Here is a 14,659-nt window from a genome sequence, read left to right as displayed (position 1 = left end):
AGAATATAACTACTATAATACTGAACCCTATGTACAAGAATATAACTACTATACTACTGCCCCTATGTACAAGAATATAACTACTATAATACTGAACCCTATGTACAAGAATATAACTACTATACTACTGCTCCTATGTACAAGAATATAACTACTATAATACTGCTCCTATGTACAAGAATATAACTACTATAATACTGAACCCTATGTACAAGAATATAACTACTATACTACTGCTCCTATGTACAAGAATATAACTACTATAATACTGCTCCTATGTACAAGAATATAACTACTATAATACTGCTCCTATGTACAAGAATATAACTACTATAATACTGCCCCTATATACAAGAATATAACTACTATAATACTGCCCCCTATGTACAAGAATATAACTACTATAATACTGCCCCTATGTACAAGAATATAACTACTATAATACTGCTCCTATGTACAAGAATATAACTACTATAATACTGCTCCTATGTACAAGAATATACCTACTATAATACTGCCCATATGTACAAGAATATAACTACTATAATACTGCTCCCTATGTACAAGAATATAACTACTATAATACTGCTCCTATGTACAAGAATACTATAATACTGCCCCTATATACAAGAATATAACTACTATAATACTGCTACCTATGTACAAGAATATAACTACTATAATACTGCCCCCTATGTACAAGAATATAACTACTATAATACTGCTCCTATGTACAAGAATATATCTACTATAATACTGCCCCCTATGTACAAGAATATAACTACTATAATACTGCTCCCTATGTACAAGAATATAACTACTATAATACTACTCCTATGTACAAGAATATAACTACTATAATACTGCCCCTATGTATAAGAATATAACTACTATAATACTGCCCCTATGTACAAGAATTTAGCTACTATAATACTGCTCCTATGTACAAGAATATAACTACTATAATACTGCTCCTATGTACAGGAATATAACTACTATAATACTGCCCCTATGTACAAGAATATAACTACTATAATACTGCCCCTATATACAAGAATATAACTAGTATAATACTGCCCCGTATGTACAAGAATATAACTACTATAATACTGCCCCCTATGTAGAAGAATATAACTACTACAATACTGCCCCTATGTACAAGAATATAACTACTATAATACTGCCCCCTATGTACAAGAATATAACTACTATAATACTGCCCTCTATATACAGGAATATAACTACTATAATACTGCTCCTATGTACAAGAATATAACTACTATAATACTGCCCCTATATACAAGAATATAACTACTATAATACTGCCACTATGTACAAGAATATAACTACTATAATACTGTTCCTATGTACAAGAATATAACTACTATAATACTGCCCCTATGTACAAGAATATAACTACTATAATACTGCCCCTATGTACAAGAATATAACTACTATAAAACTGCTCCTATATACAAGAATATAACTACTATAATACTGCCCCCTATGTACAAGAATATAACTACTATAATACTGCCCCCTATGTAGAAGAATATAACTACTATAAAACTGCTCCTATATACAAGAATATAACTACTATAATACTGCCCCCTATGTACAAGAATATAACTACTATAATACTGCCCCCTATGTAGAAGAATATAACTACAATACTGCCCCTATGTACAAGAATATAACTACTATAATACTGCCCCCTATGTACAAGAATATAACTACTATAATACTGCCCCCTATATACAAGAATATAACTACTATAATACTGCCCCCTTTGTACAAGAATATAACTACTATAATACTGCCCCTATGTACAAGAATATAACTACTATAATACTGCTCCTATGTACAAGAATATAACTACTATAATACTGCTCCTATATACAAGAATATAACTACTATAATACTGCCCCCTATGTACAAGAATATAACTACTATAATACTGCCCCCTTTGTACAAGAATATAACTACTATAATACTGCTCCTATGTACAAGAATATAACTACTATAATACTGCTCCTATGTACAAGAATATAACTACTATAATACTGCCCCCTATGTACAAGAATATAACTACTATAAAACTGCTCCTATATACAAGAATATAACTACTATAATACTGCCCCCTATGTACAAGAATATAACTACTATAATACTGCCCCCTATGTAGAAGAATATAACTACAATACTGCCCCTATGTACAAGAATATAACTACTATAATACTGCCCCCTATGTACAAGAATATAACTACTATAAAACTGCTCCTATATACAAGAATATAACTACTATAATACTGCTCCTATGTACAAGAATACTATAATACTGCCCCTATATACAAGAATATAACTACTATAATACTGCCCCCTATGTACAAGAATATAACTACTATAATACTGCTCCCTATGTACAAGAATATAACTACTGTAATACTGCCCCTATGTACAAGAATATAACTACTATAATACTGCCCCTATGTACAAGAATATAACTACTATAATACTGTTCCTATGTACAAGAATACTATAATACTGCCCCTATATACAAGACTACTATAATACTGCCCCCTATGTACAAGAATATAACTACTATAATACTGCCCCCTATGTACAAGAATATAACTACTATAATACTGCCCCCTATATACAAGAATATAACTACTATAATACTGCCCCCTATGTACAAGAATATCACTACTATAATACTGCCCCTATGTACAAGAATATAACTACTATAATACTGCCCCTATGTACAAGAATATAACTACTATAATACTGCCCCTATGTACAAGAATATAACTACTATAATACTGCTCCTATGTACAAGAATATAACTACTATAATACTGCTCCTATGTACAAGAATATAACTACTATAATACTGCCCCCATGTACAAGAATATAACTACTATAATACTGCCCCTATGTACAAGAATATAACTACTATAATACTGCCCCTATGTACAAGAATATAACTACTATAATACTGCCCCCATGTACAAGAATATAACTACTATAATACTGCCCCCTATGTACAAGAATATAACTACTATAATACTGCTCCTATGTACAAGAATAAAACTACTATAATACTGCTCCTATGTACAAGAATATAACTACTATAATACTGCTCCCTATGTACAACAATATAACTACTATAATACTGCTCCTATGTACAAGAATATAACTACTATAATACTGCTCCTATGTACAAGAATATAACTACTATAATACTGCCCTCTATGTACAAGAATATAACTACTATAATACTGCCCCCTATGTACAAGAATATAACTACTATAATACTGCCCCTATGTACAAGAATATAACTACTATAATACTGCTCCTATGTACAAGAATATAACTACTATAATACTGCCCTCTATGTACAAGAATATAACTACTATAATACTGCCCCCTATGTACAAGAATATAACTACTATAATACTGACCCCTATGTACAAGAATATAACTACTATAATACTGCCCCCTATATACAAGGATATAACTACTATAATACTGCCGCTATGTACAAGAATATAACTACTATAATACTGCCCCTATGTACAAGAATATAACTACTATAATACTGCCCCTATGTACAAGAATATAACTACTATAATACTGCCCCTATGTACAAGAATATAACTACTATAATACTGCCCCCTATATACAAGAATATAACTACTATAATACTGCCCCCTATGTACAAGAATATAACTACTATAATACTGCCCCTATGTACAAGAATATAACTACTATAATACTGCCCCTATGTACAAGAATATAACTACTATAATACTGCCCCCTATATACAGGAATATAACTACTATAATACTGCCCCTATGTTCAAGAATATAACTACTATAATACTGCTCCCTATGTACAAGAATATAACTACTATAATACTGCCCCCTATGTACAAGAATATAACTACTATAATACTGCTCCTATGTACAAGAATATAACTACTATAATACTGACCCCTATGTACAAGAATATAACTACTATAATACTGTCCTCTATGTACAAGAATATAACTACTATAATACTGACCCCTATGCACAAGAATATAACTACTATAATACTGCCCCTATGTACAAGAATATAACTACTATAATACTGCCCGCTATGTACAAGAATATAACTACTATAAAACTTCTCCTATGTACACGAATATAACTACTATAATACTGCCCCCTATGTACAGGAATATAACTACTATAATACTGCTCCTATGTACAAGAATATAACTACTATAATACTGACCCCTATGCAGAAGAATATAACTACTATAATACTGCCCCCTATATACAAGGATATAACTACTATAATACTGCCGCTATGTACAAGAATATAACTACTATAATACTGCCCCCTATGTACAAGAATATAACTACTATAATACTGCCCCTATGTACAAGAATATAACTACGATAATACTGCCCCTATGTACAAGAATATAACTACTATAATACTGCCCCCTATATACAAGAATATAACTACTATAATACTGCCCCTATGTACAAGAATGTAACTACTATAATACTGCTCCTATGTACAAGAATATAAGTACTATAATACTGCCCCTATGTACAAGAATATAACTACTATAATACTGCCCCTATGTACAAGAATATAACTACTATAATACTGCTCCTATGTACAAGAATATAACTACTATAATACTGCTCCTATGTACAAGAATATAACTACTATAATACTGCTCCTATATACAAGAATATAACTACTATAATACTGCTCCTATGTACAAGAATATAACTACTATAATACTGCTCCTATATACAAGAATATAACTACTATAATACTGCCCCCTATGTACAAGAATATAACTACTATAATACTGCTCCTATGTACAAGAATATAACTACTATAATACTGCCCCTATGTACAAGAATATAACTACTATAATACTGCCCCCTATGTACAAGAATATAACTACTATAATACTGCCCCCTATGTACAAGAATATAACTACTATAATACTGCTCCTATGTACAAGAATATAACTACTATAACACTGCTCCTATGTACAAGAATATAACTACTATAATACTGCCCCCTATGTACAAGAATATAACTACTATAATACTGTCCCTTTTGTACAAGAATATAACTACTATAATACTGCTCCCTATGTACAAGAATATAACTACTATAATACTGTCCCTTTTGTACAAGAATATAACTACTATAATACTGCTCCCTATGTACAAGAATATAACTACTATAATACTGCTCCTATGTACAAGAATATAACTACTATAATACTGCCCCCTATATACAGGAATATAACTACTATAATACTGCCCCTATGTACAAGAATATAACTACTATAATACTGCTCCCTATGTACAAGAATATAACTACTATAATACTGCTCCTATGTACAAGAATATAACTACTATAATACTGCTCCCTATGTACAAGAATATAACTACTATAATACTGCCCCCTATGTACAAGAATATAACTACTATAATACTGCTCCTATGTACAAGAATATAACTACTATAATACTGACCCCTATGCACAAGAATATAACTACTATAATACTGCCCCCTATGTACAAGAATATAACTACTATAATACTTCTCCTATGTACACGAATATAACTACTATAATACTGCCCCCTATGTACAGGAATATAACTACTATAATACTGCCCCCTATATACAAGAATATAACTACTATAATACTGCCGCTATGTACAAGAATATAACTACTATAATACTGCCCCCTATATACAGGAATATAACTACTATAATACTGCCCCCTATATACAGGAATATAACTACTATAATACTGCCCCTATGTTCAAGAATATAACTACTATAATACTGCTCCCTATGTACAAGAATATAACTACTATAATACTGCCCCCTATGTACAAGAATATAACTACTATAATACTGCTCCTATGTACAAGAATATAATTACTATAATACTGACCCCTATGTACAAGAATATAACTACTATAATACTGTCCTCTATGTACAAGAATATAACTACTATAATACTGACCCCTATGTACAAGAATATAACTACTATAATACTGCTCCTATGTACAAGAATATAACTACTATAATACTGCCCCCTATGTACAAGAATATAACTACTATAAAACTTCTCCTATGTACACGAATATAACTACTATAATACTGCCCCCTATGTACAGGAATATAACTACTATAATACTGCTCCTATGTACAAGAATATAACTACTATAATACTGATCCCTATGCACAAGAATATAACTACTATAATACTGCCCCCTATGTACAAGAATATAACTACTATAAAACTTCTCCTATGTACACGAATATAACTACTATAATACTGCCCCCTATGTACAGGAATATAACTACTATAATACTGCCCCCTATATACAAGGATATAACTACTATAATACTGCCGCTATGTACAAGAATATAACTACTATAATACTGCCCCCTATGTACAAGAATATAACTATTATAATACTGTTCCTATATACAAGAATATAACTACTATAATACTGCCCCCTATATACAAGAATATAACTACTATAATACTGCCGCTATGTACAAGAATATAACTACTATAATACTGCCCCCTATGTACAAGAATATAACTACTATAATACTGCCCCTATATACAAGAATATAACTACTATAATACTGCCCCCTATGTACAAGAATATAACTACTATAATACTGCTCCTATGTACAAGAATACTATAATACTGCCCCTATATACAAGAATATAACTACTATAATACTGCCCCTATGTACAAGAATATAACTACTATAATACTGCCCCCTATGTACTAGAAAATAACTACTATAATACTGCTCCTATGTACAAGAATATAACTACTATAATACTGCCCCCTATGTACAAGAATATAACTACTATACTACTGCTCCTATGTACAAGAATATAACTACTATAATACTGCCCCTATGTACAAGAATATAACTACTATAATACTGCCCCCTATGTACAAGAATATAACTACTATACTACTGCTCCTATGTACAAGAATATAACTACTATAATACTGCCCCTATATACAAGAATATAACTACTATAATACTGCCCCTATGTACAAGAATATAACTACTATAATACTGCCCCCTATGTACAAGAATATAACTACTATACTACTGCTCCTATGTACAAGAATATAACTACTATAATACTGCCCCTATGTACAAGAATATAACTACTATAATACTGCTATGTACAAGAATATAACTACTATAATACTGCCCCTATATACAAGAATATAACTACTATAATACTGCCCCCTATGTACAAGAATATAACTACTATAATACTGCCCCTATGTACAAGAATATAACTACTATAATACTGCTCCTATGTACAAGAATATAACTACTATAATACTGCTCCTATGTACAAGAATATAACTACTATAATACTGCCCCTATGTACAAGAATATACCTACTATAATACTGCCCATATGTACAAGAATATAACTACTATAATACTGCTCCCTATGTACAAGAATATAACTACTATAATACTGCTCCTATGTACAAGAATACTATAATACTGCCCCTATATACAAGAATATAACTACTATAATACTGCTACCTATGTACAAGAATATAACTACTATAATACTGCCCCCTATGTACAAGAATATAACTACTATAATACTGCTCCTATGTACAAGAATATATCTACTATAATACTGCCCCCTATGTACAGGAATATAACTACTATAATACTGCTCCCTATGTACAAGAATATAACTACTATAATACTACTCCTATGTACAAGAATATAACTACTATAATACTGCCCCTATGTATAAGAATATAACTACTATAATACTGCCCCTATGTACAAGAATTTAGCTACTATAATACTGCTCCTATGTACAAGAATATAACTACTATAATACTGCTCCTATGTACAGGAATATAACTACTATAATACTGCCCCTATGTACAAGAATATAACTACTATAATACTGCCCCTATATACAAGAATATAACTACTATAATACTGCCCCGTATGTACAAGAATATAACTACTATAATACTGCCCCCTATGTAGAAGAATATAACTACTACAATACTGCCCCTATGTACAAGAATATAACTACTATAATACTGCCCCTATATACAGGAATATAACTACTATAATACTGCCCCCTATGTACAAGAATATAACTACTATAATACTGCCCCCTATGTAGAAGAATATAACTACTACAATACTGCCCCTATGTACAAGAATATAACTACTATAATACTGCCCCTATATACAGGAATATAACTACTATAATACTGCCCCCTATGTACAAGAATATAACTACTATAATACTGCCCTCTATATACAGGAATATAACTACTATAATACTGCTCCTATGTACAAGAATATAACTACTATAATACTGCCCCTATATACAAGAATATAACTACTATAATACTGCCACTATGTACAAGAATATAACTACTATAATACTGTTCCTATGTACAAGAATATAACTACTATAATACTGCCCCTATGTACAAGAATATAACTACTATAATACTGCCCCTATGTACAAGAATATAACTACTATAAAACTGCTCCTATATACAAGAATATAACTACTATAATACTGCCCCCTATGTACAAGAATATAACTACTATAAAACTGCTCCTATATACAAGAATATAACTACTATAATACTGCCCCCTATGTACAAGAATATAACTACTATAATACTGCCCCCTATGTAGAAGAATATAACTACAATACTGCCCCTATGTACAAGAATATAACTACTATAATACTGCCCCCTATGTACAAGAATATAACTACTATAATACTGCCCCCTATGTACAAGAATTTAGCTACTATAATACTGCTCCTATGTACAAGAATATAACTACTATAATACTGCTCCTATGTACAGGAATATAACTACTATAATACTGCCCCTATGTACAAGAATATAACTACTATAATACTGCCCCTATATACAAGAATATAACTACTATAATACTGCCCCGTATGTACAAGAATATAACTACTATAATACTGCCCCCTATGTAGAAGAATATAACTACTACAATACTGCCCCTATGTACAAGAATATAACTACTATAATACTGCCCCCTATGTACAAGAATATAACTACTATAATACTGCCCTCTATATACAGGAATATAACTACTATAATACTGCTCCTATGTACAAGAATATAACTACTATAATACTGCCCCTATATACAAGAATATAACTACTATAATACTGCCACTATGTACAAGAATATAACTACTATAATACTGTTCCTATGTACAAGAATATAACTACTATAATACTGCCCCTATGTACAAGAATATAACTACTATAATACTGCCCCTATGTACAAGAATATAACTACTATAAAACTGCTCCTATATACAAGAATATAACTACTATAATACTGCCCCCTATGTACAAGAATATAGCTACTATAAAACTGCTCCTATATACAAGAATATAACTACTATAATACTGCCCCCTATGTACAAGAATATAACTACTATAATACTGCCCCCTATGTAGAAGAATATAACTACAATACTGCCCCTATGTACAAGAATATAACTACTATAATACTGCCCCCTATGTACAAGAATATAACTACTATAATACTGCCCCCTATATACAAGAATATAACTACTATAATACTGCCCCCTTTGTACAAGAATATAACTACTATAATACTGCCCCTATGTACAAGAATATAACTACTATAATACTGCTCCTATGTAGAAGAATATAACTACTATAATACTGCCCCCTATGTACAAGAATATAACTACTATAATACTGCCCCTATATACAAGAATATAACTACTAAAATAATGCCCCATATGTACAAGAATATAACTACTATAATACTGCTCCTATGTACAAGAATACTATAATACTGCCCCTATATACAAGAATATAACTACTATAATACTGCCCCCTATGTACAAGAATATAACTACTATAATACTGCTCCCTATGTACAAGAATATAACTACTATAATACTGCCCCTATGTACAAGAATATAACTACTATAATACTGCCCCTATGTACAAGAATATAACTACTATAATACTGCTCCTATGTACAAGAATATAACTACTATAATACTGCCCCCTATGTACAAGAATATAACTACTATAATACTGCCCCTATGTACAAGAATATAACTACTATAATACTGCCCCTATGTACAAGAATATAACTACTATAATACTGCCCCTATATACAAGAATATAACTACTATAATACTGCCCCCTATGTACAAGAATATAACTACTATAATACTGCCCCTATGTACAAGAATATAACTACTATAATACTGCCCCTATGTACAAGAATATAACTACTATAATACTGCCCCTATATACAAGAATATAACTACTAAAATAATGCCCCCTATGTACAAGAATATAACTACTATAATACTGCCCCTATATACAAGACTACTATAATACTGCCCCCTATGTACAAGAATATAACTACTATAATACTGCCCCCTATGTACAAGAATATAACTACTATAATACTGCCCCCTATGTACAAGAATATAACTACTATAATACTGCCCCCTATATACAAGAATATAACTACTATAATACTGCCCCCTATGTACAAGAATATCACTACTATAATACTGCCCCTATGTACAAGAATATAACTACTATAATACTGCCCCTATGTACAAGAATATAACTACTATAATACTGCCCCTATGTACAAGAATATAACTACTATAATACTGCTCCTATGTACAAGAATATAACTACTATAATACTGCTCCTATGTACAAGAATATAACTACTATAATACTGCCCCCATGTACAAGAATATAACTACTATAATACTGCCCCTATGTACAAGAATATAACTACTATAATACTGCCCCTATGTACAAGAATATAACTACTATAATACTGCCCCCATGTACAAGAATATAACTACTATAATACTGCCCCCTATGTACAAGAATATAACTACTATAATACTGCTCCTATGTACAAGAATAAAACTACTATAATACTGCTCCTATGTACAAGAATATAACTACTATAATACTGCTCCCTATGTACAAGAATATAACTACTATAATACTGCTCCTATGTACAAGAATATAACTACTATAATACTGCTCCTATGTACAAGAATATAACTACTATAATACTGCGCTCTATGTACAAGAATATAACTACTATAATACTGCCCCCTATGTACAAGAATATAACTACTATAATACTGCCCCCTATGTACAAGAATATAACTACTATAATACTGCTCCTATGTACAAGAATATAACTACTATAATACTGCCCCTATGTACAAGAATATAACTACTATAATACTGCTCCTATGTACAAGAATATAACTACTATAATACTGCCCTCTATGTACAAGAATATAACTACTATAATACTGCCCTCTATGTACAAGAATATAACTACTATAATACTGCCCCTATGTACAAGAATATAACTACTATAATACTGCCCCCTATGTACAAGAATATAACTACTATAATACTGCTCCTATGTACAAGAATATAACTACTATAATACTGCTCCTATGTACAAGAATATAACTACTATAATACTGCTCCTATGTACAAGAATATAACTACTATAATACTGCTCCTATGTACAAGAATATAACTACTATAATACTGCCCCCTATGTACAAGAATATTACTACTATAATACTGCCCCTATGTACAAGAATATAACTACTATAATACTACCCCTATGTACAAGAATATAACTACTATAATACTGCTCCTATGTACAAGAATATAACCACTATAATACTGCCCCTATGTACAAGAATATAACCACTATAATACTGCCCCTATGTACAAGAATATAACTACTATAATACTGCCCCTATGTACAAGAATATAACTACTATAATACTGCTCCTATGTACAAGAATACAACTACTATAATACTGCCCCCTATGTACAAGAATATAACTACTATAATACTGCTCCTATGTACAAGAATATAACTACTATAATACTGCCCCTATGTACAAGAATATAACTACTATAATACTGCTCCTATGTACAAGAATACAACTACTATAATACTGCCCCCTATGTACAAGAATATAACTACTATAATACTGCCCCTATGTACAAGAATATAACTACTATAATACTGCCCTCTATGTACAAGAATACAACTACTATAATACTGCTCCTATGTACAAGAATATAACTATTATAATACTGCTCCTATGTACAAGAATATAACTACTATAATACTGCCCCCTATGTACAAGAATATAACTACTATAATACTGCTCCTATGTACAAGAATATAATTACTAGAATACTGACCCCTATGTACAAGAATATAACTACTATAATACTGTCCTCTATGTACAAGAATATAACTACTATAATACTGCTCCTATGTACAAGAATATAACTACTATAATACTGATCCCTATGCACAAGAATATAACTACTATAATACTGCCCCCTATGTACGAGAATATAACTACTATAAAACTTCTCCTATGTACACGAATATAACTACTATAATACTGCCCCCTATGTACAGGAATATAACTACTATAATACTGCCCCCTATATACAAGGATATAACTACTATAATACTGCCGCTATGTACAAGAATATAACTACTATAATACTGCCCCCTATGTACAAGAATATAACTATTATAATACTGTTCCTATATACAAGAATATAACTACTATAATACTGCCCCCTATATACAAGAATATAACTACTATAATACTGCCGCTATGTACAAGAATATAACTACTATAATACTGCCCCCTATGTACAAGAATATAACTACTATAATACTGCCCCTATATACAAGAATATAACTACTATAATACTGCCCCCTATGTACAAGAATATAACTACTATAATACTGCTCCTATGTACAAGAATACTATAATACTGCCCCTATATACAAGAATATAACTACTATAATACTGCCCCTATGTACAAGAATATAACTACTATAATACTGCCCCTATATACAAGAATATAACTACTATAATACTGCCCCCTATGTACTAGAAAATAACTACTATAATACTGCTCCTATGTACAAGAATATAACTACTATAATACTGCCCCTATGTACAAGAATATAACTACTATACTACTGCTCCTATGTACAAGAATATAACTACTATAATACTGCCCCTATGTACAAGAATATAACTACTATAATACTGCCCCCTATGTACAAGAATATAACTACTATACTACTGCTCCTATGTACAAGAATATAACTACTATAATACTGCCCCTATATACAAGAATATAACTACTATAATACTGCCCCTATGTACAAGAATATAACTACTATAATACTGCCCCCTATGTACAAGAATATAACTACTATACTACTGCTCCTATGTACAAGAATATAACTACTATAATACTGCTCCTATGTACAAGAATATAACTACTATAATACTGCTCCTATGTACAAGAATATAACTACTATAATACTGCCCCTATATACAAGAATATAACTACTATAATACTGCCCCCTATGTACAAGAATATAACTACTATAATACTGCCCCTATGTACAAGAATATAACTACTATAATACTGCTCCTATGTACAAGAATATAACTACTATAATACTGCTCCTATGTACAAGAATATAACTACTATAATACTGCCCCTATGTACAAGAATATACCTACTATAATACTGCCCATATGTACAAGAATATAACTACTATAATACTGCTCCCTATGTACAAGAATATAACTACTATAATACTGCTCCTATGTACAAGAATACTATAATACTGCCCCTATATACAAGAATATAACTACTATAATACTGCTACCTATGTACAAGAATATAACTACTATAATACTGCCCCCTATGTACAAGAATATAACTACTATAATACTGCTCCTATGTACAAGAATATATCTACTATAATACTGCCCCCTATGTACAGGAATATAACTACTATAATACTGCTCCCTATGTACAAGAATATAACTACTATAATACTACTCCTATGTACAAGAATATAACTACTATAATACTGCCCCTATGTACAAGAATATAACTACTATAATACTGCCCCTATGTACAAGAATATAACTACTATAATACTGCTCCTATGTACAAGAATATAACTACTATAATACTGCCCGCTATGTACAAGAATATAACTACAATAATACTGCTCCTATGTACAAGAATATAACTACTATAATACTGCTCCTATGTACAAGAATATAACTACTATAATACTGCTCCTATGTACAAGAATATAACTACTATAACACTGCCCCTATGTACAAGAATATAACTACTATAACACTGCCCCTATGTACAAGAATATAACTACTATAATACTGCTCCTATGTACAAGAATATAACTACTATAATACTGCTCCCATGTACAAGAATATAACTACTATAATACTGCCCCCATGTACAAGAATATAACTACTATAATACTGCCCCTATGTACAAGAATATAACTACTATAATACTGCCCCTATGTACAAGAATATAACTACTATAATACTGCCCCCATGTACAAGAATATAACTACTATAATACTGCTCCTATATACAAGAATATAACT

The sequence above is a fragment of the Phyllobates terribilis genome, unplaced genomic scaffold (genome assembly GCF_046119375.1).
Source record: "Phyllobates terribilis strain yellow unplaced genomic scaffold, ASM4611937v1 Scaffold_2391__1_contigs__length_135918, whole genome shotgun sequence".
NCBI lineage: Eukaryota > Metazoa > Chordata > Amphibia > Anura > Dendrobatidae > Phyllobates > Phyllobates terribilis.
The sequence above is the reverse complement of the archived record's forward strand: the minus strand, read 5'-3'. Positions refer to the sequence as shown.